The sequence below is a fragment of the Echiichthys vipera genome (genome assembly GCF_963691815.1).
Source record: "Echiichthys vipera genome assembly, chromosome: 16".
NCBI lineage: Eukaryota > Metazoa > Chordata > Actinopteri > Perciformes > Trachinidae > Echiichthys > Echiichthys vipera.
Window position 1 is genome coordinate 7,256,343 of NC_139841.1, and position 23,447 is coordinate 7,279,789.

Genomic DNA, 23,447 nt, shown 5'->3' on the forward strand with positions numbered 1-23,447 from the left:
TAGAAGCAGCAGCAATATGATAAGTTGGTTTGCATGAGCAACGGGTAATACAGATCTGGGGTGGCTGTAGGGGCTGTTGATGTTTTGGGAGTTTTGTATCAATGAGACAGAATTACAGCATTTTAGTAAATGCATTGTTTCCAATGAATCCCTTGTATTGGCAGTTTGCATTACAGACTACTTGAATAGGGGACAACACAATCAACACTGAAAAATACTATATAAAGAGATATTGACAAAATGTCAGTACACTAAATGTCTACTACTGCAACAAAAATGTTTGAAATAATGAGAATCTGAAGGACTTTAACTCACACACGACACCTACAGTAAAAAAAATCCCAAAAGGAAGATGTTTAAAGACAGCCAAAAAAGAACTAAACAATTTAAAATTGCCAAAATGCTACAAATCCCAAACTATCCGAACAGAGAATGAGGTAAGAACCTCCCACACTTTTGTTTAAAACCATTTGTTTCCCAATAATCTATTATATATTAAAGGTCAGCAGACATTTGTCAGAGACCTTTATGTCTGACCTCTGAATCATCTTAAACAAGTCAGACAACTGATTTGTTTTCCATCTGTTCTGCGGATTCTGCTGAGGGCCTTTGCTGTCGTTAATCTATTCTTCTTCAGTCGACAATCAATAAGCTCTAGCATGGATGAGGATTGACCCTTGATTATCCAATTTGTCCAGACTCCTCCAGGTTCACCCCTCAGATTGTCCGAAAAACCTTTTAGCATTTCAGACCCACTTAGCAAAGCAGTGAGGCACATTTGAGACAGCGGAAAGATCAATGAAGTGAACCTAAACAGCAGCTGGGTGGCCTGCTGTGGACAAAAACTGCAATTACTACTATTACCTCAAGCTATTTTTACAGTGACATGAATAAGCCGTCCTCTACATGTGCAAAGGTTTTATCCACATAGAGTCTGACTATATTCAGGGGTTAGTGGCATCTGGACTTAAAACCAGAGCAGATGCAACACGACACACTTGACTCAGGTGTACTTGTATTTATTTATCCATCTGAGTCCCACCAGGACTTCTTCGATCCCTCCCTAATCCCACAGCCAGAGGTGGGCTAACATCTATACAGACAGCCCACACAGCTGGGTTAAAGGTCACCATGGATGTATGAATACTGGGTGGTAGAAGAGGATGGATGAGGTCAAGGAAAAAAGGGCCAGGCCTCTACTGCAGGTCTAGAGCAAGGCAATAGCACTGAGAGGTTGGTTGTTCATATCTGGAGTTCTAGAGTTCACTGGGATTATGAAACAGTGGTAGAATTCAGGTTATGGCCACAACAATCAGCTGTCATGAGAAGCTAGAAGTGTTGGGTGATTGGTCTGTATATTCATTCATCAAGTAGGTTCAAAGAAAACCCAAAACCACTGTCCAGATTGACATGAAACATATCTTGGATATTCTTGGTCTCCAGAGGATCATTATGTTTTTGATTTATTCTTGAGTTATTTCTTATTTCTGGACTGTATTTGCACATGTAAATTTGCCAGATTTTAGCCTGAGAGCATTCAAATTTGCTATGAAAAGCAGAGAGAAATAGAAAGAGTGTGCACTACCTTTAATCGAAAGTGCATTACAGCAGCAGGACGTTTTTCTGAAAGGAACCTCACAGTCCCTGTTTACAATGGCTCCAGTAATCCAAGTCTGTCTGTATTTAATAAACTCTTGAAGCGGCGTTGGTGCCAAGCCACGTAGTACTTTATAAATTAAGCATATAGAGAAAGATTTACTAAAACTATTCTCAGTCAGTTATACTGTATTTCTTTAAGATGTTGCAATGCTGATCAGAGAAAGGTTTTTTATCTAGAGGTTTGGGTGCCTTTTTGAACAGATGATGATGAATAGATGACCTCCTGACCATTCTTCCATCATGAGGCCAAATATTTCCTAAAACTCTACAGCTAGCGGCTCAGTGAGGCTGAACTTCTGCTGGGATCCATTTTCCTCTGAAGTCAGAGGTCGAAACTGGGAATTAAGTCATTTCTGAGAATTGATATTCAGGATACAAGTCAGAAAACCATTTCATTTGGTGGGAGGACGCTAACCACGTTAGCAAAACTGTTTGTTGACATGTTGCTACTGCATTTATAGATGCAAAGAACCACATAATGTTTTGTTATCAGAGTACTGTGTGGACAACTGATTTAATGACACACAAAGACAGAAGTACAGCTTTAACTACAGTTAATGCTGGGTGCAGCCATGTTGGATTTGGAGGTTAGGGTTGTGTGGGATCTCCAACTGGACTTCAGGGCAAGCATGTTAGCTTTCTCATCATGTCATCATAATATGAATACGTTTACATCTAGAAGGTACAATATGCATCATCTTTTTTATCATCTTAGCATTCTAACATTTGCAAATTAGCACTAATTACAAGGTACAGCAGAGAGCAGTACACAATGATCCAGCTCACAACATATCAAGGTCCTGAAAGCATTTCCATTGGTTCACAGTCTGGTACTTCTCTGCCGGCGCAGCAATGGGTTATACTACTTTCTTTTGCAATACAGAAGAATGGTAAATGGACTTGTACTTATATAGCGCCTTTATAGTCTTCTGACTACTCAAGGCGCCTTCACAGTGTTTGTCACATTCACCCATTCACACAGACATTCACACTGATGGCAGTGGACATCTACAGACCAACTAATCTAACCATTCACACCACATTTACACACCCATGTGCAGCACGGGGAGCAATTCAGGGTTCAGTGTCTTGCCCAAGGACACTTTGACATGTGGACCGGGGAAGGTGGGGATCAAACCGCCAATCTCTCGAATGGAGGACGACCCACTGTTTCACTAAGCCACAGTCGCCACATATTCTGTAGCTCTCATGCACAGTGATAGTGCCAGACGACACTGTTCCCTTTGTTTGATTGACAAGTGATTTCTGAGAAGTGCAGTGCAAAAGAACCCCACGGCTAACGGGTATCTTCAAAAGGCACCAGTCATCCTCAAACTCCAAATGCAAAGCTTTTACTGTCACGATAGAAGTAAACAAACCCTTTCAAGTGCAGCAACTCATTTGGACTAAATCCAACCACATGGAACCTGATCAAATAGAATCACAGCAGATCACTGTTAGAGTGGAATTCAAACTAATGTGGAGCATTGAGGCCTCATGACTCCAATAGTGCTGATGTGTTTAGTTAATCCTATGTACATTTTAGAGCTGTGAACTTGCACACAATAAACAGAAACATAACTTGTGTTTGTGCAGCAAGTGTGGGGTGGCTGTAATATGGGGGTTTGGGTAATTATGTTATTTTTTGGCAAGCCTCCGAGTGTGTGTTTGCTTTTAAACAATGAACACTTACTGTTCCGAACAAAAAAGAAGGCTGAGGTTGTGTTTATATTCGGACTGCTGAAACTGACATTATCAGCGAGAGGACTACCCACTCTATTGGTCTTGTTGAACCAAAAATAGACACAGTCCACTTGTGGTCAGAGAGCGGTGTTAGAGTGGTCTATAACAAATCCTCTTCGGCTGGATAAATCTAACTATAAAGCAAGGAATCTCTGTCTGTCGCATATCTCAAGAAACATTTATCCCATCTACTTCACACTTAGCGGCTGTATTGCTGGGGACCAAAGGCAGTGCAGTGTCTTCCTTTTTTTCTTTGGAGTGTTAGCCAGCATCCACAGTGTTCCATTGCTGCCTCTGGTAGTGTAGTGTCGAATGTGGTGCAACTTGGCCAGATAGTGGCGCTATAACAATAAACCTTATATTTTGTCCTGTAACTTTTAAACTGTAAGTCTCAAAGACAACATTATTGAATTGTTTCCAAATCACATTTTTCATCACTTCTCCTACACATTTTGAGCAATCATCACTAAATTGGGTACGGAACAGCTCTTGACCAAGCCAAAAAAGTACCTTTTTTTTATTTTGGATGTTCAATAGAGTTTTGCTATAGCTGGCTCTAAAAGTTTGCTCAAATCCTGAGACTTATATCACCAAATTTGGTACAAATTGGCCCGGTAGCAGCATCAACTGGCTAAAAGGAAGCAATCTGTCTGTCTGTCCGTCTGTCTCTGCATGTATGTATTACTGTCCTGTGCATATGAGAAAACGTTCATCCAATTAACTTCAAACTTGGAAGGTGTACTGCTGAGGACACGAGTGAATGCAGGTAGAGTGTGATGTCGATCAGATGAACGGTTCTTGAGCCCAAGCAGTATTTCCGGGAGCAATCGACCCAATCCAAACAGTCACGTGTCAAATCAGGCATGCCACAAACAACGCTACAAACAGCAAAACCTAGAGCCAAGCTATTGCGGCTTCCCAACGGGCATGCACTGACACACCAGACACGCCCCAAACAGGCACTGCAAAAGAGCAAGGAGGGATGATAGGATCATTCAATTAGTCTCAGAGCTTAGCAAATCCAGGTATTTTGCAAAACTGGAACCAGCTCCAAAATGGAATTGGCTTTTAGAAGTTACCCTTCAGCTTCTACTTTACTCAGCTCCTTTCCAATCTTTACTCTTTTCAGTTCTGTAACACACAGCACATTTCTCCTATATGTGCCTCTTCTCTCCTTTTCTCTACTCTGTTTCATTGCTTATTGAGTTGGAGGTCATGTAATCGGTCAGCTGACTCAGTTTGTGGCCCTGTTGTTCGCCCCAGGACAGTAAAACACAGCACAAATATCAGCCGGAGTGTCCGCCCTGCTCTCTGGTGTCTCCTCGGTCCTAAAGCAAAAAAGGATTTAGCTACAAACAGGACTCCATGCCTAAGGCAAAGAAATCTCTAAAGCCTCCAAAAAATATACAAGTTGGTAAAATGAAGCTTGCTTTCTTTAGAAACTCAGAAACTTGCTTCACAAGCCTCCTTCATACATATATATTGTGCACCATCTGGGTCCATCTCATCATTGAAGCTAAATAATAGAGTTGAATTGGAAATCAATTAACCTTTGACCCCTTTCACAATAACTGGTTCATCCGATCATAAATTTGGCTCAGGCTGGTTGCACCAGTTACACCCAGTCATGAGATCAGCATCCATGATGAAAGTGCTGTAGGGTGAGATTTAAGGAGGGAACACCCCCCCCCCTTTTTTTCACACTTTTTCATCATTTCAGCAACTCTCGGACTTCCTAATCCACCCTCTGCTTCACTGACTGCCACTGTAATCATCTGCCATATGTCTTGTCTGTTTCATATTTGTCATAGCATTGTTTTGTTTGCATACTTAAATACAATGTACATGAACTTACTGTAGAGTTTGCTGAGCCAAAGAAACAACAACAAAAAAGAACAGTCTACTCGTTGGCTTAATTGTAGATGTAAATTTGTAGTCATAGCCACGTCAGGCCGTGGCAACTTTCCAGAGTTCCCACACATTTTCATGGAAAAAAATTCAAAACTTTTCCATGACTTTTCAAGGACCCATAATAAAACTTCCAGGACCATTCATGAAATATAACACGGACAGATCTGTATGATATACTGTACTCCAATTGTTAATTATTGTATGGAAATCTCTAACAGTTGGTTGATATCCACGTGAAATGCTTCAAACTACAGTCGCAATCAATCCATTAAAAAAAAAAATGCTTTTCAAGCACTTCCATCAGTCTGGCACTCGCTTTCAAAATGAGGGGGAAAAAGAATAGATTGTACTCAGTGTGAGCAGTGTACTCTACATTTAATTATAAACTCATTTCTGAAAAACAATGGGGAAACATAAGTATATATTATGTAGCCTACACACTACAGAATATTTCAGGACAATTTATATTGGTCATGAAATAGTGAATGTACACGTGGCATTATTCAAACACATCAGATTCCAATATCTACTGTAGCTGGCCTAAATGAGAGACTGAACACGAGGGAAAAATGAAGAAATGTGCCTGACGGTAAAAAAAATGTTTTCATGCATCGGTGCATAATACGTTATGTCAGCAACAGAAAATTGTATTTGGCGCTATGTTACATTATGTGCTTACGGAAGGTTATCCACAATAGATTACTGTAACAGTTCATTTCATTACGCGTAACAATATTTCATGACTTTTCCAAAACTTAAAAGGATTTAACTAATTCCATGACTTTTCCAGATTTCCCAGGAACACAGGAACCCTGACTATCGCTGCGCCTGAATGTGTCAGCGTGGATGCACATCATCTACGCACAGAGTCATAGTTTTAGATGGTGAAACAGGCGTAAACATGGCCCAACGTAGCTAAACCCAGGGTAGGGCTTACACCCAACTTTTTTTTACGTCCAGTTAATGCAACCTGCCCCTGGTGTGGTGCACAAGTGTGTGTGTGTGTGTGTGTGTGTGTGTGTGTGTGTGTGTGTGTGTGTGTGTGTGTGTGTGTGTGTGTGTGTGTGTGTTTCCCAAAGCATTTGCACCACTTCAAATGACCGACTGGAAAATGAAAGGAGGGAACTATGACATAAATTAAACCACATAAATGCAGATTTTCAGAGTCAAATATTATAAATAATACAACATAAGGGATTCAGTGGTGATTACATGTCACAATAAAAAGGTACTCAGTTGCTACTATAAAATTCTAATTATTACGGCTGTTATTTGCTCCCATGAAATAGAACCAGTGGCAGTTCTGCTGCAGCTGTGGAGCTGATGATGCTGATGTAGTGCTCTGTGGCCACTGGTCTAATTTTCCTGGAGAATGCTTACTACCCACAGGAAATGGTTTACACACAACATCATTCACAGCATCGCTGAAAATCCATTTTGAGGCCAACTGAACCACAAAGAGACATATAAGAGAAATATAACTTATTCATTTACTTCCTCTGAAAGAAAACACTGCAGATTTAAGTGCAGACTAAAATCTGTTCACAATTTGACGTCCTTCCTGTTACATGGAATTTGCTTCTGTTTATGCAATCTGCTGCATGTTTATTTGTATATTTCATTATGTTCATGGTTTTATAGCCCTGTGAACATGAGAACACACACACACACACACACACACACACACACACACACACACACACACACACACACACACACACACACACACACACACACACACACACACACACACACACACACACACACACACACACACACACACACACACACACACACACACACACACACACACACACACACACACACACACACACACACACACACACACACACACACACACACACACACAGACACACACCAAAGGGGGTTTTTACATGTCACATGCCTGGCTCGTTAAACACAGACACAAAGAAGGGCAGAGGAGGGTGATGACTAATAAATGACACAAATCATGAGAATTACTTCAGCTTTAAATCATGTTCTTTTCACACAATAACTGAAGCTGACACTGTGGTTATCTCTGTGTTTTATCATGCTTATCCTTCACTGACAGATAACAGTTTTAACAGTTGTGACTTTTTTTTTTGTTTAAGACTAAAAATAGAACATTAGTACCGGAAAGTTATCTCAAGGCCCTGTTTAGACGTTGACGATCGACAGGAAATGCATAAGTGAAGCTGCGTTCTGAATTTTTATTCCGCGTTTAGATGAGCGTCTTTGGGGGGAAATCTGCATGCATACAGTGACGCAGAAGTGTGTAAAATTTGATGTAGTATGCACCCCAGGCCAGTATGTGATACTGTGAAGCACTGCCGCACTACCAAGAGCTAGTGCATACATAAAAACTTCCTTCTACTTCTCTCTCTAGTAGCTGAGAAGCAGGACGTAATCGACGAGAGCCAGCGTGAGTAGATCAGTGCACACTTTTGCGTTCTAACCCTTTAGCAGGAAACACAACGGAGGAGCGTTTATAAGATTTCCACTCTGCAGGGTGGTTTCACTTTTTTGCATTTTAAGGCCCAAAAACGCCATGCCTGTCTAAACGAAAGGAACATCTGATAAAATATTCTGTCCTTTTCACCCACGAGCGTTGTCGTGTAAACAGGGCCTAAAGAATTTGCTTTGATAAATCCTAATTTTTTAAGAAAGTAAGCCTAGCAAGTAGTGATGCACAGGTCGACCCATGGCCCGTGGGTCGGACGAGTTCTGGTAAGCGGGTTAAAAAGTGATAAAGCCGTGCTCCAAACAGGGTTACGTTAACAAGCAAATACTGGCTTTTTGTCAGGTGGCAGATGAAATTATTGACGGCCAAAATGTCTGTTGGGAAACATAGGCAATAACAACAAACGTATGCAATTTACCTTAAAATATCAGCTAAAGTTAGATGCTACCCTGAATTGTAATAGGGAGAATGGTGCAGTCCCAGGGACGAGGGGAATACTTGCAGGGAGCGGCCGGGTGTCGTGCCGAGTGTGGCGTCATCTCTTTTGTCCCGCAAGTGCTGACAGAGAAAGTCCAATTCTGATTCTAACTTAAGATTTTTAGTTTCGTCATCATTATATTCGGAACTTGGATCATAGCGTTTGCGTTATTTATGTTTTATTGCTGTTTAAATGTTGGCTATTACATGGCTATATCCGTCTTTTAAGTCCGACATAACACCCTTTTAAAATACGATTTCCGGGTCCAAACGCTCAGTTAAAACAAAACACACAACAACAGCCGAACATGTGAACAAATATGATCGTAAAATGACAATTATTTAGTTTTTTAAAAACTCAGATCTGTTCAATCAACGGGCGCTGTAGAAATACGAGGCTTGGAGCCAGAAATTGTATTTTGAAAGGGCGTTAAGTAAAGTCTTAACAACCAGATAAAAAATGGCAATCCTGACAATTGCACTAGTATGCATATAGTTTGCGTTTTGCAGGTAGGGTTGGGCTAGGTTGTTGGTCCTTTTCGGCACTTATAGATCAAATAAGCCACCAAGACAGTTTTTTTCACGTATAAACTATTAACGGAGAAATCCCGGAGAGTCACTAACAGTCGCTAAAAGCCCAGACGTGGCTAACACTGATTAGCTTGGGGCAGTACGGTGAAAGCAATAAAACGCTTTTGTTAACCACTAAAACTGCTCAAAATAACACCAAACCTCTGCAGTAGCATGAGAAGAGTCACTACACTTTATAAAACACATCTTTTTATGGGTTTGCTCTCATAATGAGTCAGGTTTGTATGGTTATTAAAAAGCCCTGACCTTTGAATCATTACTAGCTAGAAAATATAAACCAAAGCTTTTCTTTTCTTTCTAAGTAGGTTACAGTTAATGTTTTAGATAAGTAGGTAGCTCCTTTCACTGCCTAAATACTGAGAGAAGAACTGAATGGCATTTTTAAAGCCTAACTCTAGAAAACGGTTTTTATTTTTGCCTCAAAGTTTGGCCAAGAGCAAAGATATCAATATTAAGATAATTAAATGTTTTACTCCCACAAGGTGTTTCACATACTAGAAACAAACACACTCATGGTATTATAATTTCAAAATGGCTTCTGTATTTTCACCATTACCAGTGCATCAGTGCATGAGTCAAATATTTACCCCAGAATCTCCTCAGTTATAAATCATGAAAGAGGAAATGCCTTTGATACGAGAGCTGGAGGAAGAGAAATGTATCAGCACACAGAAATTTCACACAAACACTTTCTGTCCCTCCCAGTGAACCCTGCAGCTCATTACTGTTTTCTAACATCTTACAGGCTTTAAATGACCCTTTTCCCCTCCTCTACAGTCAAACCAGTTTTAAGATAACACTGTTTAAACAAAGCCAGAGGGCTTTAGTTTTCTTCCGCAGAAAACAAGAGGCTCCTATCAGGGATTGTTAAACTTCCAGTCCAGTTCACAAGTCACATTCAAAAGTGTTCAGTGAAATGAAAGAGTGTGTCCTTGGATGATAATTACATACACCAAACATTAAAGAAACCTTACATGCCTTCAGCTGTAAATGTTCACTTCATTTTTACATTCACCAATGTCTGGTGCAATGAGCTTTTAGACAGATAAAGCACATAAAGCATCACACTGGTTTCCTAAAGGATATGGCTGATGTTTTTCTACATCTTTCTTATTGTCAATAAAGATGAAATCCAAGGCATTAACAAGTTGGATTTTATCTAGTCATTTGTTAATTTGATGAGTATTTTCAGTGGTGGATTTGGGATCGACTCCAGTGTGCCTTTGGCTATACAATAACTTCTTGGTAGAATAAATTGATTGTTGGTTTTGGTCTTTTCATGAGAATTCTTAAGAAATGAATATATATCCAGCCTGAGGAGTGATAATTTCAATACATTTTTACTGTGAAATTGGTAAGAAAATTCCTCAGTGATCCAGTATCACACCAAGAAGTGGCACAGCAAAGCTAGTACGTTTGTCTTCGCAACATAGTTGGTCCGAAAGGCTTGGTAACCTACATTGTAACCATAGACTGTATAAAAATGGATGTAGCCTCTCCATTGGGCCCGTTCTCTCAACTTGATCCAATCGTATTTGCCTCTGGGAGTCGCCATCTTGTGGGACTTTGACTCCTCCTCTTTTCCTCTTACCAAAAAAGAGCATTGATGTGACGTTGGGGGGAGGGAAATACGCCTGTCAGGCTGACGTTTACTGAATTAGCCACATTAGCTCCACCGCCCAGGAGCTAGGCTAACAGCACACACTGCTAGATAAACTGGAGTGGGGGTCAGTGTTGAGATTATTTTCTGGGACCGGAAGAGGACGGGAATCTTTTTTTTTTAATTTTGTAAGGGGAACAGGATTCTTTGGAGGGTAGAGACTGACACGGCACCCTGTGTCTCAAGCGGAGATTACACCGGCTCCGCAAGTTGAGTGCAGGCAGCTAGCGTTTATGATCTATGATTTAAACTTATATTCAACAGAGTACCATGCCCACAGACTGTAAAACACCGACCCTCACGGCCCAAATCCTTCCCGTGCTCCAGCATCTAGTGTATGTGCCATAGATAGTAGGCTATGTTGCGAGTCATGGTGCAAGTGCAGCTATTTAATTAGCATGACAGAGCTAACGTTAACACGTTGTGTTCTTAAATCATCTTAAATTTGTACAGTTGATTGAAAAGCAAACCATCTTGTCACTTATGGAAACACTGCCACATGAAGGACCGCAGTCCAGGTCAAGATGACAGAGCTAGCATGCTAATGATGCTAATCCTGACAACTAGCCTCTGAGGAGAAGTGAGGGCCAGCGGCTAACTGTCACTAAAAAAGCCGAACCCCTAATTAGTTTCCACTGGTAGGCACCTCTAGCTGGTTTGCCAAGAAGAAGGAGAGAAAGCAGAAGATGACAAAATGGCTGCTTGTTTTGAAGAGAGTTTGTGTGGGGAAATCCACTGTTACCCATATTTATATGATTTATCTTTATACGAATACAAAGAACACTAACAGCCACCAAGTGTAATAGAGTGTGGAGTGTGGATCACCAGACTGACGCGGACACTCAATGAGGTGAATGGAACAGCATCTGTCCGCAGACACCAAACACTGAAAGTATGTCCGAGCCGTAAGACACGAGCTAGCAAAGAATGTGCTAGTGCTCACCAAGCTAGCCAGCTTGCGTACTACCACATACAGGGTAGCTCAGTCCCTGTTAAGCTCAGTCGCTAAAGACACAACACAGAGACATATTTGTACCACTGACTTTTGTCATAATTTTACCCCCACAAGCAATGTTAAATGCTGTTGTGACCAAAGATATGACAGAAATTTTCAATCCGGCAGTTGCTCCATCTTAAAATCTGTTTAAACGACTAACATTTATGTAGAATTGCAATGATTAACTAATGGTAGATCAATTAATTGACAACAATAAATCTATTTTGATTATCAACTTATCAGTCAAGTAATTAAAAAAAATTTAGAAAGAAAAACAAATCTATGCATTCAATTCTTTAATATTTTCTGGACTCTTTCCTCATCTATGACAGCAAACTGAACATATTTGAGTTGCAGACAAAACAAGTTATTGAGGACGCCATCTTGGACTCAGTTCTGGGAAACACTGATCCACTACTTCACCATTTTATGACATTTTATCGACAAACAACTAATCGATTAATGGAGAAAATGATTGACAGATTAATCGACATTGAAATTAATTGTTTATTAGAGCACTACATTTTTTTCATATAAAACATTTGCTGTCAAAGTGTCCCTTAAAGTCTCAAAGAAGCCAAGTACTGCAAATGATTATTCTCCTTTCGGTGAAGGCTTCCTGAAATGTTAAGTTGATATGTGTTTGTACGTGTCCTTCTTGATCTTTCCACCTATTATCCTGGCTGAAATTTTTCTATTTTTTTCTTTTGTCTGTCTCTTACTCTTCTCTTTCAAAAAACTGCTACTTAAAAGGTTCTTAAAAATCGGCATAATATAATAAATATATATAATAAAATTAGAGTCCCCAGTGTGTAAATGTATCATCATTTTGGCTGCTTAACGCTATAGCTCATCTTCTATCCATCATAAAAAAACAAATGCTGACAAACATATTCACATTTCTTACAGTGATCATGAATTAATATTTGGTAAAGCCAAAAGACACAAAACTAATAGAAGTCAAACTGGTTTTCTGATCTCAACACTCAATTGATCAATCTTTCATTAGTAAAACAACTTTTAGTATACACCAACAGCTGTGAGCCTGCTGTTTTTCTGAAGAACATCGCCCCTGTCATGAGACTGAGCATGAGAGAAAATTCATGACCAGCTTACATTGTACAAGTGCTCTGGATGATGCAGCTCAGCACAGCACGGCAACAGTTATCAACTTGAAGAAAAGGGTGTGATCACATTCCACAGCAGCTGATGCACCGACTGCATTTCCTTATTTAAAACATTATTTTTGTCTCTATATCTGCACACAAACTCTCCCGGATCACGCCGCAGCCCGTCACACGCCTACAAAAGTCAGCAAACAGCTCCAAAATGTGCTCGATAAACTGTCTGCGCTCCTTACCTCTCAGTGGCTCCTCAGCTGATTCAACAGTGTGGGATCCTGAGGGAGATACCAGCCGTCCAGAACCTGCATCTACACCGACTGACTGACTGACTGACTGACTGACTGACTGACTGACTGACTGACTGACTGACTGACTGACTGACTGACTGACTGACTGACTGACTGACTGACTGACTGACTGACTGACTGACTGACTGACTGACTGACTGACTGACTGACTGACTGACTGACTGACTGACTGACTGACTGACTGACTGACTGACTGAGGCTGGATCACTGGATCCCTGGATCACTGACTTCCATTCAGCTGGAGGCAGCGGAGCAGAGAGCCACTCCCATCACCGACCAGCTGACTCCGGCTGGAGGGACATATAGATGACTAGTTTTATGGTTCTGCCTTGCTGACTGTGTTGGTGGTTAGCAGAATCCCTGCCTGAATAACTGAATTAGAGACTGACCAAGCAACTGACTGACTGACTGTGCAAATAATGAACGGAATAACTGACAAACTACCAGAGTTACCACCAGAATGACTGACTAAATGTTTAACCATCTGACTAATTGATTAAATGACTGGCTACATAACCGACAAACTGTAAAACTGCTCAACTGAGCTACTGACTAATTAACTTAAGTAACCAAGTAACTAACTGACTGATTATCCAAATTCTTAACTGACAAACTGCCTAAGACACTGATTGACCATGAGACTAAAAAACTCCTTCACCAACGAAACAACTGTCTGACTGTCCTAATGATCGATGAAATAACTAAAGTACTAAGTAGCTGACTAACTAAGTGAGTGACTGGCTAGTTCACAGCCAGCTCCGGTGCCGACTTGTGCTGATTGATAAACAAGTCCAGGTCTGTCTGACAGAATGATTTCCTGACTACAAATTTCAACCACTAGTTGACTAGTTGTCTTACCAGCTGACCGGTTAACTGACTGACTGACTGACTGACCGGTTAGTTACCTACTGAGGTCCAGATGCAGTCTGAGGATCTCTCTTTCTGCTTTCTCCCTTTTTCTCCTCTGCTTCTCTCAGTCTCTCTCTCTGTTCCTCTGTGTAATGAAAGGGTGGGGCAGGGCTACAGTAACACACACACAGGCACACATGCACGCGCACACGCACGCGCACGCACACACCTTATCATTATATTGTTAGTAAGTGCAGAGAGCAGCCTCAGGTCAGGCTGGTGGAGAAGTGTGTGTGTGTGTGTGTGTGTGTGTGTGTGTGTGTGTGTGTGTGTGTGTGTGTGTGTGTGTGTGTGTGTGTGTGTGTGTGTGTGTGTGTGTGTGTGTGTGTGTGTGTTTAGCAGTAGTAAAACAGGAAGTAGGTAAGAAATGATACAGGACTGCCCCAGGTAAATTCTTGAATGGAGGAAATGTATTAAGCCCAAACAGAACTATGTCTACTCTATGTTCCAAAAGTGACACCAGCTCCAGAATGGATAGTGAATTAATTATAAAACTATTAACTGACTTAGTATAGCAGTGGATGGAGCTGAGAACATGAGAATATTACTTCTTCCAAAGCCCTTCTGCCCGGCTACAATCGGTTTTATTTATTTCATTATGCCCTGAGCGACATCGTGGCAGCAGTGCGTCTCCGGCTGGTCGGCAGCCACTACAGCTTCATTAGAAATGTCGATCATCCAAAGTGACGATAACACGAGGAGACACGAGCAGAGGGAGAGGGTTGAAGGATGCAACTCTGCCTCTCACTCCTTCTTCCTTCTTTTCTCCTCCCTTAACACAATACAGCACTTTAATTAAACTGATTTAAACTGGTTTCTTTATCAGATGTAGTTTGGCTCATTTAGTCTCGAGCAAAAAATAAAAAATAAATTCCTTATTACTTTTTAGTTCTGGCCTGTTTTTGGTTCACAGTTACTTATTAAAAAGAAAACAACATGTCTGAGAGGTAACTTAGTTATTGTAGAATACTTTTATAAACCTTCATTGTGCTACGTTGGTAAACTAGCAAACTGCTAAATCTCTGCATGTTAGCGCTAGTGAGTCAAGTGAGCTCTCAAAGCTATGTCCTATTTTGGCTGTACTGGGCCATTTACTCCTAAATGCCCCTTTTACTCCTAGAGTCGTACATCATTAAATCATTCAAGAGTTGCTGAAAGGGGGAAAGCTCTTAGAGCTATCAAGCTCACCAGCTGTCAGTTGTACCATAAACTCTGTCTCATAACTGTCAGGAGTTGTGGAGCAGTTTAATCTGTCAGAGGACAGCTAAATAAAGAAGTATGGTATGAATAAGCTACAGTACACATTGTCATGTTAAAGTTTGATGTCCAACAAATGCAGCGATTCCATTAAAATTAATTTTGAGCTTTGAAATGCTGGTGTGCCAGGCCTTTATTCAACTATAGACCCCTCTGTCATTTTGCTGAACCTTAAGCTTAATTAATTTCTCTGGTATCAGAAAACGAATGAAGAAATGAAAATTGTCGCCAGGGGGCAGCGAGAGCAGGAAGGGGTACGGGGCGTTACGTCACAGCACGCCAGAAAGATACCAGGGAGCAATACAATTAAAGTCGTGTGAATTAAAATTTCTTAGTGTGTACATTTTATTTTAAATATTCAAACATTTAAAAAATCTATTTAATAGCGATGTCTCCTCTATTCAAATGACGGCTACCTTTCAAAATTCTATAACAAAGATATTATATAATATAGATAACATGTACATGCTGTCTCGCACATATACAGTATACAGCCTACAGGATACCGCTGAGTCGGACTGCATGCACTTTTTGGATGGTGCGAAACCAATTCTATGCCTGTTTAGCCCAGTTCAGACCAAAGATTTACAACAAGATGAGTTGAAACTTGCAACATGCAGGTCTGCAACGTTCTGAAACCTGCCGGTTCACACCAGACGAGGCGAAACGGTGGATCATTCTCCATAGCAACGCCACTCTGTACTTCTGTTCTAACCTCCATTTTTTTCAGGTTTTTGTCGTAGCCGGATATAATTTGTAGCATTATAAAATATAAATTATAAAATATAAATGAGGACAGAGATAGTGAGATACTTGCTACAGCTGCATTTCTATCTGTGATAAAACGGCGAAAATACCGTTTTATTTCTCTGATTTACTGCTTTGTTCACGATTACAGCGCTCCCACTCCTTATTCATTGAATTAATCATCTCTCTCTCTCTCTCTCTCTCTCTCTCTCTCTCTCTCACACACGTTTGTTGAGCCTCTATCCAAAGCGGCCATTAAACCAGCTGACAGTTTGTAATTGACTTGACCAGCGGCCTTTGCTAAGACTTATTTGGGTGAAGTGGGTTACGTTCGCTGACGACAACATCAGCGGGTTTGAGTCCAGACAGGACGGTTCTGCAACTTTCCCCTGCAACGTTCTAAAACAGTTTCAATGTGTTGCGAATCATTGGTCTGAAATGGGCCTAACGACTAAGGTTGAAAAATCTTAAATAATGGAAGAGGAAATATCTCCTGTCCCCTCTCAGCTGGTCTTGAGTCTACATATGTCCAGGCGGTGAAGCATCATGCAGCTTATGTTGGTGACCTTTAGGCCTTTAAAGGCCACCTTACCACAACGCCGACAGTTACCATGACAAAACAAGATCCATCACCGGCTCTGCAACACTGACAGCTGGGGACAATATTCTATTACACCAGAATCCATTCATTTCTCTCTTGTTTTTTCTTTTCTTTGAGATGAAACCAGGCTGAATCTGGGTGTCAGGAACAAATCCTTTTTGCCATTATCTCCCATCCGTTTTGCACTGGTTCTAAATGTTTTAAGCTAGTGGCCTTCATCCTATCCAGTGGCAACTGATGATTATTTACCTGGGACGGGCTGCAGGCACTGAGGTAACCCGTAAGGCTGACAGGGTGGGTTCAAGATGCTAGTTAGCCAGCTAGAACATTAAGAACAAAGAAATAACTGTTGATATTTACTAGAGATGCACCGGTCCAGTTTTTCCGATGTAATACCGATACCGATACCTGGGCTGAGCGTATTGGCCGATACCCGATACCGATCCTACTGTTGAATGAATGAAGCGTATATCTTACTGTGTGTGAAGGCATTAGGCTTGACATAAACATTCAGCCTTGTTTAAAAACAGATAACAAATTAACACAGGTATAAATGTACTTAATATTATTTATTAACAAATAACAAAGTGTACATTAGAAGCAAAAAGACATAAATAAAACTTCCATGTAAAGTGCACTACAAACAGATGTTTTAAAATGTCATATAAAACCCTAACCAGTGTTGCAAAGATAGAAATGAAGTGACTAGATTGCTGTAACTGTATTGCTGTGTATGATATTAATTAAAAAAGAAATGACTGGATCGGAATGTTGGATCGGCCTCATTCATCTGATATCTGATCCAGCTTATTAGTCAATATCGGAGCAGATATCTGATTGTTTTCTATCTCGCAGCCGCTGTCGATTCAACATGCTGAATGGACCGAAAAAAACACAAATACTAGAGCGACAGGTGCTCACTGTGGGCCTGGCTTGCCCCCTGCCTTTACACCCCACTTTGTCCTCTAGCTTGGTGCACTAAGCTTTGAGTTCGACTACAGTAGCCTGTTACATTTACAGAACACTTGAAGCAGAAAAGCAAACACACTCCATTTAACACTTAAGCTATGCAATCTAATAACAGTCTTTTTTCTTACCAAAAACAAAACAAACCTTTATTACCATTATTCACTTTAATTTGTAGAAAAATATTTCATTTTGACTGTTATAACTGAAAGCAGAAGGTGTTAATGGTAAATGGACTTGTACTTATATAGAGCCTTGTTAGTCTTCTGACTACTCAAGGAGCTTTCACACTACTTGTCACATTGACCCATTCACACAGACATTCACACTGATGGCAGTGGACATCTACATACCATCTAATCTAATCTAACCATTCACACCCCATTTACACACCCATGCGCAGCACGGGGAGCAATTCGGGGGTTCAGTGTCTTGCCCAAGGACACTTTGACATGCGGATCGGGGAAGCTGGGGATTGAACCTACGATCTCTCGAAGATGACCCACTCTACCACTGAGCCACAGTCACCAGTGTGCTAACTAAACAGCTTCCCTCACTTAAACAGCAGTGGGTCTATCACTGAGTGAATGTTGTTGGGGCCAACATGGCCACATCAGCAGGACAATGACATCACTCCATGTCGTGGATAGTTGAATCTTTCATTGTGTTCCACATGATTTGTTTAATAGGAAAATGTGCTGAGGGCAGGCAGAGACATGAAAGGCCACTGGACCAAACAATGGATTAACTGAGACAACAAAACCCCTCGCATCACTGAGTTTGAATATTTGCTCTTGTTTTCTACGCCAAAGTCCTGATAGAGACATTATACATGCACATGTCCGTGTGCTTCCTTCCACCAAATCAGCATCAACAGAGGCACCACACTCTGCCCCCGACAGCAGCAGAGATGCTCAGAACATTTACAATCCCTCAGCCCTCATTGGCTGAATGTGAAAAGGGTAACAGGGTCCAAAACCAATCTGCTAAGACTTTGACATTAAGCATAAACATGCTCCGAGTCAGGGACAGCAATTCCCACAATCTCCAGTGAACCACAGAGAAGTGCTTAAAAATTCATTGTGTAATATAATGGATGGGTCCCACTGGTACAGAAGAAGCACAAGTGACATGAGTTCACAGTGAGTACTAATGTTTACAACAAAGACGCACACACACAGCTGTCGTCAGCGTAATAGGGTCCACTGGCCATACGCCAGTTATCGCTGCTATCAATTCTGACAACCAAGCCATATTCCATCACCTGACACAAAACAGACATACATCACTGGTGTCCAATACAAATACACAAACCTGCAGTAGAGTCATTTCCTCTGGTACTTATCTGCCGGTTAGGATTAACCTCACACTCTCGGAACTGTAGCACAAGTATTTCTCACATTTATAGAGAGTGAAACTGAAATGTCAGGCTCATCTGTCCTGACACAAACTGAAATTAGATTTTTGTGTGTATGGACATCTAAACTACAACAATACTGAAGACCAACTATCTACAGTAAAATTGAAAACTGCAGACTGATTTTCAATGGAACCTAATTTTGGAAATGCAAGGCAATAATTAACGGAGAAATCCAGGAGAGTCGCTAACAGCTTGACGTGACTAACACTGATTAACTCAGGGCAGTACGGTGAAGGCATTAAAATACTACACTTATATTGCTCAAAATAACACCAAACCTCTGCAGTAGCATGAGAAGTTTATTAAAAGAGTTTTAAACTGGCCCCTGTACCAGCTCCTCTCATAGTAAAGTCCATTCAAGTGGATTACCAAAGTCAATCCAAAAGGAAGGAGCCCATTTGGTGCTTTGTTTTATGTGTAGGGACTCTTCTCATGCTGCTGCAGAGGTTTGGTGTTATTTTGAGCAGTATTAGTGGTTAAAAAAGACGTTTTAATGCCTTTACTGTACTGCTAATCATGCCCAGCTGTTAGCAACTCAACCGTATTTCTCAGTTAATAGTTCAAACACAAAAAGAAACTGTCTTGATGGCTTATTTAACGAATATAAGTGCCGAAAAAGACCATGGGATGATTTTGCTTATAAATATTTTATACTCAGACGTGTAAAACATGCAAAGGCAAAGGGATGGCCTTTTCAAGATCTAAATTAACTGCCAAAATGTAAGGATGTCTGCAGCACCACATGTAAGGTATCAGCTGAGCTGAAGGTGGAGAACAATGGTTCAGTCATGCTGTTACTAGAACAGCCCTTTTAAAAACACCGAAGGAATGTCCTCTCCTATTTACCCAGGGACAGACACTCAGCACATCACAACAACTGAGTCTTTCTCCTAAGAGCTTGACAGCTTGTAAGCGAAAGGTCACCAGTTCAAATCCCAGCAGGAAGACAAAGCTGCTCCTTACAAACAGCAGAAAATCAGAGATAACTCTTCATCAGCCGTGACGGCGACGCGGGTATTGTTTTCACCTTGTGAGTGATTTTATCTTGGTCTGTCTGTGACCATTCAAGATGCAGTCACTAAACTTTACAGTTCTGTAGTTAAGATCAAAACGAAGGTCGAGTTCAAATATGGGTGTGGTCCGAGCAAAGAGCCACTGACCTGCAATCCCACATGTGTTGAAATGTTCAAAAAGTACTGATAAACACTGAAATAATTTCATCAAGCACAACAAATAAGATTACAGCACTGTACTTTTTGTTCGTGTTCAATAAATAGCGGTGTACTCCAGAACAAAACTGGAGTAAATGTATCTGATTACCTTGATTACCAACTTGCTGGTGACAGAGGCAGGACAAGTATCTCCTGACTGATGGAAATCATTGAAATTTTGAGATATTGCTGAGATTATGGAAGGTTGCTTTACTGAAAATTCAGGTCAGTATCAATTACAACCTCTATTTTTTTTTTGTAGCCATGGCTCTATCGATGGCAATACGAGTCGGTCAACCACTCTGGTCCGGACCGAAACATCTGAACAACTAGTGGCTGGATGGGTTGCCATGAAATTTTGTACAGTGTATTATAATGACTCTGGCGATCACCTTACTTTACATCTAGCGCCACCACTAGGTCAACATTTTTGGTTCGAACTGAAATGTCACCACAACAGAAGTGAAATGTAAAGTATGAAAGACAGAGGCTCATGTTCATTTTACAAAAGCTTGGTTAGGTCACGTCTGAAATGAGACAGACATGCTGAGGCTGAACACAAAACTCAAACTGAAGAGAATAGGTATTAAATTGTTTAGGCACACCGTGGCAAAATGTGACTCAACAAGTGCTCACATTGTTGTTTCCTGCCAGCACAATGGAGACCATTATAGCTCAACTGCTGATCATCATGTCATATTGTCACAGGTCGCTGTGATGTTGACGAGTCAGCAGAAACGGCAGTCGCTGATGTAATGACCACGTCCGGTTTTTGATTAACACTGCAGCTCCAGTCAGAAAATCGATTAATGGAGATGAATTAAATTATATTTATTGATTAAGACTGTCTGTGGGGAGAATGTCAGCAATAGATGCTGCATTTGTAGGACTTTTAATAAACTCAAATTCTTTATATAAGCGCATTGCGTTTTAAGAGTTTTATTCCAAAGCAAAACAACACCTATTTGAAGGAAATAAGAACTCTTGAACAAAGGAAGTAGAAATACCCTACTGTGTGCTGTTATCCTCCATATGAGTAGGGATTTTAGCACTTTTAGGGGTGAAAGTGACTCATGTTAGTTGTCAGCTTACAACAAAAAAGCTGTACGTCAGTTTAGACTGAAATGTCTTTACAGCTTAATGACACCTTAACATCTAGATTAATGACATTTCCATCAACCTCAGCTGTACTTTGCATTTAGTACTAATTAGCATGCTAGCATGTCAAACCTGCTAAACACCAGCAGGTCTCCCGACCACCTGTACTAACCTAAACAATTAGATTTCAATGCCAACCTTAACAATTCGAACTTTCACAAATTTTAGGTTACCATCTACCATTTGTGTTCTCATTGCGAGCATTAGCTAGCTGACATTGCTCATTAGCTCAAGGCACAACTGTGTCCAAGTACAGTCTCACAGAGCTGCTAGCATGGCTGTAGACTCTAATATGTTCAGACCAGCCGTGTTTCACACAAACACGGCAACACAATGATCAGTGTTTTCCTTACCATTATATTAGGGGGGCGCTCTGCCAAGGTAAGGTCACTAAGGTCAAGGTAATTTTATTTAATTGTATTTTCTGAATAGCATCAGATCCCAACAGAAGTCATTTAGGGATCCCTATATCCTATAGAACAGCTCTATACTTTGAGTAAACAAACAGCCACATGTTATTTATCTTATTTACATGACGGCATGTAAATTCTGTCTCTACATAGTTGCGTTGGAGATTCACTTGTTCAAAGTTTGTACGTTAAATTGTTTGGAAAGAAGCTCCACTCCTAACAGGAAAAACGAAACTGAAACTTATTAGAGATCCTTTAATATTTAGTTTGAGAAGATAATTCACTCCTACAAAAAACAACTAAAAAAGAACTAAACAAACTAAAATTCTCTCTTTATTTTGTTGTGCTTGAAACTGAAATACTGAAACGTGATATCTAAATTTAACTTTGAACTGTTTCTGTTGGAGAACATTATTTGGACATTTTGGACAATTATTAAAAATATATTTTTTGATGCCGAGTGTAGCTCATTGTGCACTACACTTATTTAAACTGAGTTTGCATTGTGGCTCTAATTATTTCTTGTATAATTGTGATCCTTCTGCCAAACTTCTCTGCCAAAAGTCTTGTTTTAGCCACATCAGCGGCATAGTTGTAGGAATGGCAATGCAAGTCCATTGTTACAGAAATAAATGTCTTGACGATTGCATGGGTGCCATTAAATTTGGTTGACACATTTATGGTTCCCAGGGGATCAATCAGAATACATTTGGTGATCCCCGGATTTTTATCTCATGCCACCATGAGGATGACTAAGATTCTTGACAACTCTTGGATGGATAACTATGCAATTTGGTAAACATGTTTATTGCCTTTCTGAACTTTAGTGATCCCCTGACTTTTCATCATCAGGTCAACATTTTATTCCTTTATTCCATCCTGTGTAAATGTCCACGTTAGAGACGTAATCCTCTCTCATTCCAATGACTGCAGACGGTGTTACTTCCGATACCAATAGGTTATAGGTTTTGCCAAAATATTTATCTACATCTCTAATTGGGCCTGTCTGCCACTGGAGGATTTTTGGATGTATTTTTATTTTATTTTTTATTTCCCATTCAAATGGAAAATTGCAATAAGTGCCACTCTATGTGTCACAGTTATTGATCCTCACCCTTTAGCAGCCATATTTAGGTGTGCCCCGAGGACTTAAAGATCACAGCTAACTAAGCTGCAGCTGTGGCCCTCTACACTCGACACTTGATGACTGATCCTGGTCCTCAAATAGAGAAAGACTGCACCGCCATTTAATAAACGAGGATGTACACAGCTCAAACAGCTCGAGCAAATACTCTTGTCTTAACCAGAAAGTTTCCTTAGATCTGAACGTTTGTCTGCTCTATTTCAGAATGCCTCTTGAGTTTATGCATTTACGTAGGGGACAGATATAGGGTGCAGTTCATGTTTATGTGTGTGATGACTATTAGTTACTATTTGCATAAAGGATGAAATCCACCTTCTAAAACGAGTCATATTAGATTTTTTTTCGGATAGAAAAAAACAACTTAGTTAAAGTAGGGGAATCATTTTGGCCATGTTTAAAACAACACTGGCTTTCGTTAAGAAATGGGAAACAATGGCTACGTTCACACGGCAAGTTTTGGTGTTTCTATTTCTGCTTTTGGTCCTGACAGGATTCATTTCCACAGCTACTGAAATGATTGATGATGTTTTTCTTGGACGGGCAGTCTCCTTCATTCTTTAGCATCAAATCATCAGTCCAAAAGACAACATGAGGCCTTTTCCCTGGGAAGGGAATGCAAAAGTAAAAAGAAAGCGGGTAAGGAAGGAAAAGAGACAGAGGATGAAGAGAGAGAAGAACAGGCTGATGACA

General features: G+C 40.5%; 1 protein-coding gene across 2 annotated transcripts in view; it reads right to left on the reverse strand.

The window, feature by feature from the left end:
• Window positions 1-23,447, reverse strand: part of rab27b (RAB27B, member RAS oncogene family) — a 74,331-nt gene that overhangs the window by 25,952 nt on the left and 24,932 nt on the right. Inside the window, exon 1 of one of the 2 annotated variants that reach the window (XM_083929901.1) lies at window positions 12,863-13,891. The exons of the other annotated variant lie outside the window; for it this stretch is intronic. The gene's annotated coding sequence lies outside the window, so the exon portion shown is untranslated. Of the gene's footprint in view, window positions 1-12,862; window positions 13,892-23,447 lie in introns of those variants that run through there. 2 annotated transcript variants of the gene reach the window in all.